The following is a 12,203-nucleotide window of genomic DNA, read 5'->3' as shown; positions in this document are numbered from 1 at the left end:
TAAAAAAAAAAACAAACAAAAACAGCTCAGACTGTTAACACGTGCTTGTCAGCTTAACTCTTGTTTCTGATCACTTTTTCATTTCGGCTCCTCTCAGGAGTCCTGTGCTTGCTAATATGTTCATTTGTGCTTACTTGTGCACTGTAAACTCTTTTTTAAGCCTTTTTAACATTTGTGTTGTATGTACCTAACTGTATTATAAGTTTGGAAATAAAACTGCTCTCTTAGGTGTATTTTATTGTCCTTCACTGGATGTGTTGCCTCCAGTGGTAACTCAATGTATGCTCTTAGCTGACAGACCAGTAGAATGTACTGGTTAAGAGTGTGGGCTCTGTAGGCAGAAGTCTTGGGTTCAAATTCTGACACTAGCACATATTAGGGATTATGTGAAATTAGACAAGTCACTTGATCTAAATAAGTGTTTTCCTATCTGAAGAAAGAACTTCCTTGTACATTGGTTGTGAAAATTACATGACATTGTGCACATAAGTAGTGCTTAACCAGAAGCTTGCATATCGGATGCTTAGTAAGTAGTAGTGACTCAAAACTATTATAGAAACACAGTGCCAGTTGACCAAATTAAGCATTCTTTCTCCTATTGAGCATTAGATAATCACCTGGCTTTATTTTGTCTTCCTTATCTGTTTGTTTCACTTTTACCTGGCTGCTTTCTCTATAAAACTTTACAATAGTGGCATTCAATTTTTTTAAGCCTTACCTGCTTTTATGGTAGAAGATTCAAATTAATAAATAACCGTATCTATACACAAGATGATAGATGCTTTTGTCAAAACCTTAGTCACAAAACCATTTGGAATCAAAGCCTGTGTCTCACTTGCCAGAGGAAAAAAAATGTAAACAAGTCCATGATCTAATTGCATTGGTAACAATGTCCATAAAGAATTGAGATACCATTCTTTTGATTTCAACTTAGCTGTGTGACTTTTCTAGAACTCAGCTGCCTCTTATGTAAAACAGGCAAAACATTTCTATTTACCCCTCAGGGTTTCTGTGAATATCAATGAGATGAGGTCCTTGAGGGCAGGTGTTGGGGTAGGGGAATGCTTTCTCTGTACTCCTGATATTTTTTTTCCAGACAGAAGGCCATCCATTAGTGTAACACACCTGGCCTCTTCCTTACTCATTCTTTACTGGGGATGGGAGAGGAGTAAATTTTTTGCTGATTTTGGATGCAGAAATTAAGTGTCCATAGTGAAGCAGCTGCCTACAGGGAGCATGTAGACTGCCCTGTTCTCCAGGGATGCTTTTTCTGGGTCCTAACCTGTTAAATGGTTAAGTCTATAATTCTGGAATTCAGATTATGAAATCCCCTTGGCTTTAGAAGCACCAGATTCTTGAATATCTGTTTTATGAGGAATGAAGTTAGTATTTTGGTATCTACCTAACTTACTACTATGTCCTACACAATAGAGTTGGCTCAGAATTTGAGCAGGAAAGAGGTATTTATGGGGCTGCCTCAAAGACCCCAAAGGCAAGGGACTAGGTTTTAGTCCTTTTTAAATCATTTTTATGGTTCTAGCACTTAGCGCAGTGTCTGGCACACAGCAGGTACTTAATGCCTTATGTTTGAACCCTTTTTAATAATATAAAGTCCTATGCAAATAAATGGTAATATTTATTATTAAGAAAAACAGCTGTCCTACCAGATTTGTATATTTCAAATCCAGGAGAAGCTATTACCACGACATCGTTAATGCCCCAGGAAATTTATATAACCATTGTCTTAGCCATTTTGGGCTATTCTAACAAAATACCACAGACCAGCTTTTAGACAGCATATTTTTTTCCCTCACAATTCTGGAAGCTGAAGTCTGAGATCAGAAAGCCAGCGTGGTTGGATGAGGAACTTCTTCTGGGTTGCAGATTTCTTGTATCTTCACATGGGAAGGGGTGAGCTAGCTTTCTGGGGCCTCTCTTTTTTTAAGATTTTGTTTGAGAGAGCAAGAGCAAGCTGGAGAGGGGCAGAGGGAGAGGGAGAAGCAGATGCCCCACTGAGCAGGGAGCCTGATGCAGGGCTCGATCCCAGGACCCCGAGATCATGACCTGAGCTAAAGGCAGATGCTTAACTGACTGAGCCACCCAGGCACCCCCTGAGGCCTCTTTTATAAGGGAATCAATCCCCTTCATGGAGGCTTGGCCCACATGATTTAATCACCTCCCAAAGATCTCTCCTCCTAATATCATCACCTTGGGCATTAAGTTAACAACATATGAATGTTTGGAATGGGGGGCATAAACATTCAGACCACAGCAATCATGCACTATGCTCCAAAGATTCTGTAAAGTAGAATGAAGAGCCCTGTCTTCCTGCATACACTACAGATTAGAAAATTTAGGTACAAAGCAGTAAAACAATTTACTTATGCTCTCGTAGCAAGTTTATAGTCATGTCTGGAGTAGAATAACAACTTTAGACCTTTATTAGCTAGTCTGGGTTCTTATTTTGAAATTTTGTAGAATACACTGAGACCATATCTGTAAGCTTCCAAATCACTAAATGTAGATGCCAGACTTGTTTACAAGTCCATTTGTGAGATCTGAAATAGTTGGATATGTTTTGGAATCTTTGGATCACAAAGTCATTGAGGCAGTTTGGATGGAGGAAGTAAGAGACTATCACAATAAAAAGGAGGTGTGAAGTTTTTGATTGTTATCAGAAAAGTAATTACCAGCAAATTGCCACATTTATAGAGATAACAGCAGATGTGTGACAGCTGGGTTAATTGAATGTCTGGTGGGCCTTTTTCTATATAATTCCATGTGCATATTATGGAAAAGAAAGCAGGTGTGACCAGTCAATTGTCAAATGAGGAGCATAAGTATCACCTGGAGAGTGTACTGATCTACTAAACTTAATGGTTTGTATTTCTTAGCTTACAAGATAATCTAGCAATCGATTTTTGATGGTGTGGTGATAAATTTTACACCCAGAGAGCACATATTAATATAAATATGGCAAAGAGTTTCCTATTTCTAGCTCTTATGCGAAGGCTTTGCAAAATGTACTTTGATGTGAATTTCTGAAGCTGTACACCCATCTCAGCACCACTATGTATATGGCACTGAAGTTAGCAAGGTTGGTGCTTCCACAGATGGGGACTGCCAGAATATTCACTAATTCTTAACACATGTAAGAAAGTACAGGACTGATGGGAGAGAAATCTAGTCACTGGCCGTGTCACTCCACAGTTTAGGGACTTGGAACATATTAGTCATTGATCTCTCTGGGCTTCAGTCAATTCCATGTCACCAGAATGAAATGATGGAATTCAATGATCTTTAAGTCCCTTCTGTGGTTCTATCTCATTACAGGAAAAACAAACAAACAAACAAAACAAAACGGTGTTTTAGCAATTTTTTTCTTTAATTGTCAGAGACTTAAGACGACAAATTATCAATGCTATTATCTTGTGATAGCAAATATGTCAGAAGCATTCAGTATTTGTTGATGGGATGACTGATTATCTTATGTAAACCATTGAGGATGAAAAGTAGAAGAAAACGCCTAACTCCAGTCGTGAGAGTCCTTTTTGTGCTTCCATATATGTATCATCTGTTCCGATGTAGGACATTAGTTTGTGTAATTTCTACTAGCTGCTGAATGGAAGGTGGCTACAAGGATTTGTTCAAATGTAGATAATCACCACATACACATTTCCAGTAGAGTGGACCAAGTAGTCTTAAACTTCACCACAATCACCTAGAGAGTTTGCAAGAGTTGCAAATTCTTATTGGTAAGACAGGTACCTCACTTAGAGAAAAGTACCATAGATTTTGATGTTCCTGAATCCAGAGTTAGAACTCTGTCACTTATTAGCTCCACACTTAGCTCCCCAGCCCTCTAAGATGTCGTTGCCAACTATTTGATCTAGCTTCTCCGTGTTCCTCGTCCCCCATCACAGGCTCCAGACCCACTGAGCAAGGCAGTTGTCTGTTTTGTTCTCCCCTTGGGTAAAGAAAGGCCCCTAAGTGAATGTTAACTATCCAATTCCCTTACTGCACAGTTGAAGTTCTCCATTCTGTCTCCTCCTTTCCTCCAGTCCCCTTTCCTGTCCAGGCAGGTCTACCATACTTCTGCCCCCAATACAGTTATTTGACGAAGAGACTCAGGGTTAAGTACTGTTTGAATTTACTTTCTTTACAACTCTTATAGTTTCACATGCATGAGAAAGAAGTCAGATGTATAACTTCCATGTGCAAAACTCAGAGCCAATCCTATAGTTCCATTACAGTTGTCCCAGCTGCCCCATCCCAAAACACCCACTATTTCTCTATTCCATCTATTGTGTGTGATAGTCATGAAATCAAGGGGGACTGCTTGGAGGAAGCTGTATTTGGCTGGACTTTGCAGATATCCTGTCCCTTTCTTCAAAGATGGAGAGAAAGGGCATCTAGAAAAAAGCAATAGTGTAAGCAAATGCATAAGAGAGCAGAGCATTGGTTCTCAAATTTTAGTGTGCATTAAGAAGCGCATGGGAGGTGGGGCCCGGGTGGCTCAGTCAGTTGAGCGTCTAACTCTTGATGATCTCAGGGTTATGATCTCAGGGTCATGAGATCAAGCCCCACATCGGGCTTGGCACTCAGTGTGGAGTCTGATTGTCCCACTCCCTCTGTTCCTCACCCCACTTGTGTTCTATCTCTAAAATAAATAAATAAATAAATAAAAATCTTTTAAAAAAAACACATGGGGATTTTATTTAAAATGCAGATTCCTGGGCCACACCAAAAGAGATCCTGATTAGATTAACCTGGAATGGAACCCAGGAATCAGCATTTTAAACCATCTCTTCAGGTGATTTTTTTTTTTATATAGTGATTCATGAGCAAGACCTAGAAAAAACTAATGGAGATGTAGTCTACCCTTACATATATTAGGATGTATCATAGGTTCCTATACCCTAAAATGTACCATTTGACTTATTTCAATTGATCAAGTATTTATCAAGCCTCTATTATGAGCTGTTACTCTATATAGAATAGTGATTCTCAACGTGATCTCTGTACCAGCAGCATCAGCATCACTTGAGAATTTGTCAGAAATGAAAATTATGGGGCTCCAAATCAGACCTACTGAATCAAAAAGTCTGGAGTTGGGGCCCAGCGATCTGGGTTTGGGCAAGCCTTCCAGTTGATTCCGATGCCTGATGAGTTTGAGAACCCCTGCTCTAGACTAGTATTGGCTTTGTGTAATGTAGTTGGCCTTCACATTTGCTGTTAGATCCTCTCTGTTCAAATCAGTATTTTAAAAATGAGTGGAAAGACACTGGGTGTTATACACAAACAGTGAATCATGGAACACTACATCAAAAACTAATGATGTACGGTGATTAACACAACATAAAAAAAAAATAAAATGAGTGGAAAGAGATTTAATTCATAATTTAGCAAAATAAAAATATAAGAGCTGATATGTTATAGAGCTGATTATTTCTTCATACTGGTAAAAATCATAAAGAATCTTTAGCAAAATTAGCAAATATTAACCTAATTTAGTTATTTAAACCAATGGATATGATGGCATGATTTTATTTTCCTGTGAGTATGTAAATTACACATGTTTGTTACTATTTTCTCAACATAATTATAATTAATCTGTGGAAATGCAGTTTTATCTTAGCCTAGAGCAGTGGTTTTCACCTTTTGCACATTAGAATCACCTGGGAAGCTTTTAAAAAGTAGGTGCCTAGATGTGCCCCCTCTCCCCATTCTGATTTAATTGGTTTCTGTTAGGGCACAAGCATTGGATATCTTTTAAGAGCTCCTGAGAGGACTGTTATGTGCAGCCAACTTTGAGATCCACTGGCCTAGAGTTTTCTACATGGCTGTTATTTTGCTTAAACTTCTAACCTCTGTTTAACAGCAGATGTTCCTTAAAAAATGTAACAATAAGAGTTCAGACAAAAAGGACTCTACAAAAGCAGCAGTGGTTATCAGGTTAAGAAGTTATAATTCAAACCTCTTCCATTGGACAGTGAGTGGATTATTTAATGTTCTTTGGTGGTAGAAATCTGGACAGTAAAGTCCTTGAAATCAGGGACTATGTCTTGTCACTTTTATGTCCTCACTGCCCAGCACAGAGTAGAGACAAAAGTATTTGTTGAATAAATGGAAAGGAAGTAAGGGAGGAGTGAGCCAATTAACCAGCAAGTTTCTGTGTTCCTATCTACTGTTTTCAAATATCATTCTAAGATTGTGTTCTTATCTACTATTTTCACATATTGGTCTAGGATTGTGAGCAAAGAAGCAAAGAAATAACAAATATGGTTCCTATACTCTGACAATTTACAATGTTGAAATAAGATATGTATATATTAAAAATAATATAAAACTTAAGAGATTGGATTTTGTAAGAGGAAGAGTTTATAATGGGTTGGAGTAATCAGGATGGACTTCACAGAGAAAATAGAACTTGAGCTGTTGGATGAAACAAGGAGAATAATCCAATAAGGAAGAACATTATAAGCAAAGATGCAGAAGAATTTTGGAAGCTAAAATTGAAAAGATAGGTTTGGGTTAGATTTTGGAGAGTCTTGGATGCCAACTGAAGTGTTTGAACTTTTGGATTTTATCTTACAGAGGAAAGAGAGGCATTGGTATGTTTTGTTGGTTTTTAACAGGAGAGAGACCTGACAAAAATAGCATTTTAGACCTATTATTCTGGTGATAGGATAGCTATCAACAGGTAGGTAGAGTTTGGCATTGATGATGGCTGAGACAAGTATGAGGGTGTTCAAGATATGTCATTGAAAGTCACGCATGGAATTATGCCATGACAGCGGGAACAGACAGGAAAGGACAGATGGAGAATTTTTGAATAACTGCAATAGCAATAAACACACATACTGAATAGCAATATATAGAATGCTTAATATGTGCCAGGCAATGCGATAGGCATTGAGAGTCATCCATGGGGTCATATGTATGATTTTTAAACAATTGGTACAACACAGGCATCCTAGGATTCCACCAATCCAAACTCATGAAGTCCAGTACGTTGTACCAGTGTTTACTGACTGAATATCAGTCCAGACTAAGCAGTGAATAAAACAATCTGTGTTTATGGAACTTACATATGTAAAAAAGGATATGTTTGGTGCCAGAATATTTCCCACTTAGGGAGAAGGCAGCCCATATAAAGTTGTGATTCTAAAAATGGTCCCCTGGACAACCAATATGTAGAATTAGAGTTGACTTGAATCTTGAATAACAAGGGTGTTAGGGATACCAACCCCCCATGTAAATGAAAATCCACATATAATTTTTGACTTCCCCAAAACTTTACTAATAGCCTACTGTTGATCAGAAGCCTTACCAATGTAATTTAAAGCATATTTTGCATGTTTATATGTATTATATATTCTTTTTTTAAAGATTTATTTATTCACTTAGAATGAGTGGGGGGAGAGGGAGAGGGAATCCTCAAGCAGACTCCCTGCTGAGCATGGAGCCTGATGCACGGCTCAATCCCAAGACCCCGAGATCATGACCTATGCCAAAATCAAGAGTTGGCTACTTAACTGACTGAGCCACCTAGGCACCACATATATATTGTATTCTTAAAGTAAGCTAGAGAAAAGATAATATTAACAAAATCATAAAATACATTTATAGTACTATATTTATCAAAAAGATTTTGCATATAAGTGGGCCCCCACATTTCAAACCCAGGTTTTCCAAGGGTCAGCTGAGGTTGGACCACTTCTTAATTATGTTGAAACTCTTATCTTTTTCCTTTCATTTTGCACTAAACTACCACTTTTGACACCTCCTCCATGGCTCCTGGGGCTTTTTGTAAATCCCATTCTCTGCATAGATTGGACCTGTTTACTTCTTATTACTTTGTTATGAGCTTTTCACTCTCTAGTTGTAAACCTTTCCCAAATCTAAGTAGTGCCACATGTGACAGATCCACCAAGTCATAGTTGAGGCCATGTCATGTCAATCATTATAGCAAGATTTTGAGCTTGAGGGGGAGAGAGAGAGAAGGAAAGACACGCAAATTTGGTCCAAGTTTACTGTTTGCTAGAGAAGGGAGTTATTTTAGGTCCAGTTGTTTTTTTTTCAGACCTCTTAATGATTGCACTTTTGCATAATCAATGGGATCACCTTTGTAGTAAATCCTTTCTGCTTGTTAAAATGTCTGAAAACACCAGACTGACCATTTTTCAGACTGTTTCTTAATCACCTTTAATCAGGTATAATTTTTCGAATCATTCATTAAAAGTTATCTTTTACACAAAGGACATTCTTAATCATTAAACACTGGCAAAATGAAATGTGTTGTTGAAACACTGGGGAAGGTCAATTTTTCAGAGTACCAACATTTAAGACCATTTTATTGTCTAAGACTTCTGTTTAAAAACAGAAAAATAACCTTTTTTTATCTTATAAAAATGAGTTCATTGTAAAAAGTACTTTGAAGATAGAGAAAATTCAAAATTAACTAAAAGTGCTCATATTTATGCAAAAATGCACAACAAAATGTCAAGTAATTATTTCATCTCAATACTTTTTTTCTAGCATAGAATGATGCATTGTCTATAATTTTGTATTCCAATATTTTATTTAATATTATACCTAAAGCATTTTCATAGGTCCCAAAATATTTTTCTAAAATGTAGTTGTAATTGCTAGATAATGTTATAACCTATGGATATACCATTCTTTATTTTACTATTTCTGTACTACAGGATATTTAGATTGTTTTTATACATGGCCGTAAACCATACTGCCATAAATCTTACTTTCCTGAAATTTCTGATCCTTTCGCTAGGTCATAAACCTATATTTGCAATTATTGTGACCAAATATGTGAATATTTATAAGGCTCATTATACATCTTATTCAGGAAGATTATACCAAAATAATATAGGTGAGTGTCTGACTCACTGTATTCTTACCAGAATTGAGTTATTACCACATGGAAAAAATGCCATCATTTTTGTTTCTTTAAACTGGCAGACTAGGTGCCCAGACTGACTCTCTCACAGAAAACAAAAATACTTTATAAATCTTGAATACATCCATAAGGTAGGTGGAAAAAAAATAAGTTATCATCTAGTGACCAAATGAAGGGAGAGATGTAAAAGAGTTAAGCAGTTCTCCAAAGCCAAAGTTTACCTTAAGAGCATTTGCTGAACCTAATGAAGTAGTTTTTCACAGCCTTCTGGAGGTCAAGGAATAGGAGACAAAGCCCACCTAAGATGGAGAATCTAACAGGACATCCTCCCACAGAGCTTGGGCCCTAAAGGGCCATACCCACAGTTTAAGGGTTGACTAGAAATAAATCTGTTCCAAACTATACTACCTGCTTTGAACATTGGTAGGAATGTGAGGTAATCCTCTCTTGAGATTTTATAAAGTAGCCCTCACATAGGTTTACAGCCCAAATAAACAACACATCTGTGGCCTGGAAAACCTAAAGCTGAGTATTTACTTTAAAGCCAATCTAGACTGACGGTTCCTCCAAGGGCCTGATAGATCCAAACTCAAATCCTTTCTTGAGGGAACTCACCTTTATTCCAAGCCCAAGATAATTTCCACAGAAAGAGGTTGAAGGAAAATAAGGGGAAAAAAATCCTTGAATAATCCAGAAAAAGTCACTATGACTGAGAGCCACTAGAAACAAAAGACAATAGAATAAGATCCCCAAAACTTCATTTGTGTAACTATTAAACTCAGGAGAAAATAATTGTTTTCTCTATTTCAATAAATTAAAGAGAATTAAAAATGTGAGTAAAGAGCAAGTGGATATAAAAATAAACCATACAGAACTCATAAAAATGGAATATATTGGGGCACCTGGGTGGCTAAGTTGAACATCCAACTCTTGGTTTCAGCTCAGGTCATGATCTCAGGGTCGTGAGATCGAGGCCCACCTCGGGCTCTGTGCTCAGCAGGGAATCTCCTTGAGATTCTCTCTCCCTCTCCCTTTGCCCCTCTCCCCACTCTCTTGATCTCTCTCTTTCTCTAAAAATAAATAATCTTTAAAAAAAAGAAATGGAATATATTATAATGAAAATTAAAAATGCAGTGAATGGCTTTAACAAAGGGTTACACAAAACTAAGTAAACATTTAGTGAACTATACCAAATAACTGAAGAAAACCCACAGCCCAAAGAGAAGAAATGAGAAATGAGAGAGGTGTTAATAGACTTGTAGGATAGACTGAGAAGATCTAATATACATATAATCAGAGATCCAAAAAGAGAAGAAAAAGTAAAACAGAGGAAATATTTGAAGATATAATGGTTGAACTTTTTGTAAAAATGTTAAAAGACATCAATACATAGATTCAAGAAGCTTAACTAATCCCAAGCAAGATTTTAAAAAGAAATCACCTAAAAAAATCACCTAGAAACATTATGTTGAAATTCTAGGATACTGAAGAAATCCGAAAACAACTGGCAAACTAGAACTCTCTACCCAACAAAAATATCTTTCAGGCAGAACAAGTATAATCCAAAATGGAAGGTTTGAAAAGCATGAAGGAATATTGAAGAAATAAGTATTTAAGTAAACATAAACATACACAGAATATTTAAACAATAATGATGCTTTTGGAACAAAAAACTGAATAGTAGATAATAATAGCATATAAATCAAGAGAAGGTTTGATCAAATTAGATCAGGCTTAGAGTATCAGAAGATTCTTATATTATTCAGTTGGAGGGTAACTATACTCATGAATTTTAGGATTTCAAATGATTGTTACTGTACAGACAACAGTCTGATCACAGTGGGATTATGTTAAAAATCAATAGGTAACTGGGGTGCCTTGGTGGTGCAGTCAGTTAAGAAACCGACTCTTGGTTTTGGCTCAGGTCATGCTTTCAGAGTCCTAAGATGCAGCCCTGAGCCCAGCTCCCCACTCAGCGCAGATTCTGCTTAATTCTCTCTCTCTCTCCCTCTGCGCCTCTCCTCCAAACTCTCTCTTTCTCAAATATATAAATCTTTTTTAAAAAATGAATACATGACCATAAAAACCCCATATGCTTGGAAAAGAAGATACTTTTTTTTTTTTTTTTTAAAGATTTTTTTTTCTTTTAAGTAATCACTATGCCCAACATGGGGCTTGAACTCATGACCAGGAGATGAAGAGTTGCATGCTCTACTGACTGAGCCAGCCAGGCACCCCAAAGATATAGTTTTCTTTTCTTTTTTCTTTTTTTAATTTTTTAAAAAATTTATTTGACACAGAGAGAGAGACAGCGAGAGAGGGAACACAAGCAGGGGGAGTGGGAGAGGGAGAAGCAGGCGTCCTGCCGGGCATGGAGCCTGCCGGAGCCCGACGCGGGGCTCAATCCCAGGACCCTGGGATCACGACCTGAGCCTAAGGTAGCTGCCCAACCGACTGAGCCACCCAGGCGCCCCTTCTTTTCTTTTTTATTTTGTTTGTGTGTGTGTGTGTGTATGTGTGTGTGTGGTAAGATCAAAGGAGAAATAAACAAATTGAAGCTCTGAAATACTCGGAAATTAAAAAATAATAAAAATTCAGCATAACAAAGCTTAGATCTAGCTAAGGCAATAATTAGAAGTTACAATAATCCTAAGTGCTTATTTTAAAAGAAAGAAAGGCTGGAAGTTAATGACAATCATACATTTCAAGAGTTTAGAAAAAATAGAAAAATAAATACAAAAAAATAAAAGAACAAAAAGTAGAGATTAGTGAAATAAAAAAAACCTATATATAATAGAAAGGACCAACACAGACAAGAGTTAGTTATTTAGGAAGAAAAATAAAGTTGACTGGTAAAATCACTGGTAAAAGTGAGAAAATAATAAAATATATGGCACAGATGCACAATATTAGGGATGCTAAAGCACATATAATAAAAAAAATGCAGCTGCTATTAAAAAGATAAGATATAATGAACAATTTTATGGCAGTACATTGGATACCTTACATAATATGGAAAGATCCCTAGAAAATGATATAAAGTGTCTCAAGAAGAAATATAAACTCTGAATAATAGTATAATTACTAGGGATAGTAATTGATTTAAATCTTTCTACAAATGAAATTCTGTGCCCATATAATTTTTAATAGTGAATTCTACCAAATATCTAAGGAATGAATTATTTTCATCTTCTGCATACTATTCCAAAGTATATAAAAAGAAGGGATACTTCCTATTTCATTTTATGAGGCTGTCATAACTTTGATACCAAGTCCTGACAAA

This window comes from Leptonychotes weddellii, chromosome X (genome assembly GCF_054177405.1).
Source record: "Leptonychotes weddellii isolate Sample4059 chromosome X, ASM5417740v2, whole genome shotgun sequence".
Classification (NCBI taxonomy): domain Eukaryota; kingdom Metazoa; phylum Chordata; class Mammalia; order Carnivora; family Phocidae; genus Leptonychotes; species Leptonychotes weddellii.
The sequence above is the reverse complement of the archived record's forward strand: the minus strand, read 5'-3'. Positions refer to the sequence as shown.